The sequence below is a fragment of the Haliaeetus leucocephalus genome, unplaced genomic scaffold, assembly GCF_000737465.1.
Source record: "Haliaeetus leucocephalus isolate CR32 unplaced genomic scaffold, Haliaeetus_leucocephalus-4.0 Scaffold450, whole genome shotgun sequence".
Lineage (NCBI taxonomy): Eukaryota > Metazoa > Chordata > Aves > Accipitriformes > Accipitridae > Haliaeetus > Haliaeetus leucocephalus.
The window spans coordinates 19,056,456-19,058,510 of NW_010972886.1; positions in this window are offsets into that span (position 1 = coordinate 19,056,456).

Here is a 2,055-nt window from a genome sequence, read left to right on the forward strand (position 1 = left end):
CCCCCCAGGCTGTGCTTCCCCTTTGGCTTTGTAAGGAGATGCAAGGGGGAACAGCCTCTGCCCCCAGGGAATCGGGGCAAGGGGTGTCCCCCGGCTCCTGGAGGAGCCCGTGGGCAGGAGACCTGGATCAGTCCCTGGGACTGACTCCCCCCTCGGGACCCGCCACAGACCTCGAGAGCCCGTCCCAGCCCCATCACTGGTGAAACACCCTGCATCGCTCCTCATCCCAGCTCCTCTAACAGGAGTTTGGCCGTGGCTGCTGTGTCCGGGGTCATTTTCCTACCGGCTTGCCCTTCCCGGGCTGCTCTCCTGCTGGGCAGACCCGTTGGGTTTACACTCCTTGTGCACAAGGTCCCTGGTTAAACGCCTCTGTGCATAAGTGGAGGCCGCGGGGGTTGGAACCATGCCCATTGCTCCAGTCCTTACAGACCACCTCGCTTGTGCCAGATCCCAAAAACCCGGGTCACGCCGGCCAGGCTCATGTCCTGTTCATCCCTTCGCCTTATTTCTGTCTGGTTTGTTACCAAAGCAGCACCGAGGCCTCAGTGAGATCCCACACCTCTTGCCTGCCCCAGCGGCTTGCAAGGATTCATCCCCAGGGCACCAGGAGCAGCCTCTCCCCTCCCTGGAGAGGAGCAGGACCGCTGCTCACCGCCTCTCCCGGCCGATCTCCATCCATCCACCTCCCGGGGGTCTCACCTGCACAGAGCCGGGGCTCCTGCGGGGTCCTCTGTTTGCCAAGCTGCAGGTTAACCCCAGGGCCGTTTCCCCCCAGGGCTGACCGGTGTCCCCCTCCTTCCTCCCACCCGGCCAGGGGGGCTCAGGCCCCTGACCCCCCCATCCGCCGGGGCCCTGGCAACAACAGGGCACCTCTGAATGCGGGGAGGATGGAGTTTTCAGCAGCCCCTTCCTGGAGTGTGACTCTCAGAAAGGAGGGGACGTGCTCCAAAAGGGACAGAAAACGCTTGGGGGAAAAAAAAATAACATAAAATACAATGTAACTGTCAGCCTTTTGAGGAAGACTCTGGCACAGTAAGAGCTGAGCTCAGATGACACTCAGCAGCACGGAGTGCAGCACAGCTGTACCGCCGGTGACTGGAAATGCCCAGGCTGGTGGGCACAGGCACCGGGGGCTCTGCTGCAGGGCCCCGTCCCTCAGGGCCAGTAGGCAGAGCTGTCCCCCCCTCTCCCGGGGCTGCCCTGATGGGCAGGCGGGTCTCACTGGTGGGTCACCTCCAGCCACAGGGGCAGAGCGCTGCGAGAGGGGTGGCAGCAGGCCCTCGGTGCTGCTCCCATCGGCGGGAGCGGCGGAGGAGTTTTTCAGACGGGGTTTTTTTGAAGCAGGGAGGTGGAAAACAGGCGCAGGAAAAAATAATGCAGGTGCCAGGAATGCTGCCTGAACTGTGGGAAAATTGCAACTGAATAAAGTGTTGCAGGTAAAATTGGCGGGGAGTGGGAGTTTCGGACAGGTGAGCAGCAAGAGCAGTAGCCCATGCAGAGATCTGAACGCGTTTAACTACTGCCCTGCACCGAGGGTCTTCCGAGTTCAAGGCGGGGAGCCCAAACTTTAAGAAGCAGACCTGTCCTCTCTCCGATTATCTTCTCTTTTTTCTTTGACAATCACCCCAGGGCTGGAGGTGCTTTGCCCAGCGCTTCTCACCAAAGGGATCAGGGAAAGGATGGGGTTTGGGAGGGGAAGGATCCGGTCCCGAGGTGCGGGACATCCCCAGCACCCCAAAATGGGGCTCAGCCCCTCCCGGAGAGCGGCCAGTGCCTCCGGGGCCGACAAACACCGGGAGCGGAGGGATGCGCACCCGGGGGGGTGCAGTTCAGGTGCTGCTTCTCGCACCCGCCGAGTTTTATCAATTCGTATGGAAATCGCAGCTGGGCACCCCGCGGCACCCCGGCCCGCACCCTGCGCGGAGCGGGCAGCGCCAGGGAGCGCAGGCAGCGGCCGCGGGCAGGTCGGGAGCGGCGTGCGGCTCTCGGAGAGGGTGCACCTACCGGCGAGCCAAACCCGCGGGCTCCCGCGGCGCTTGTGCGGGAGCAGCCCGC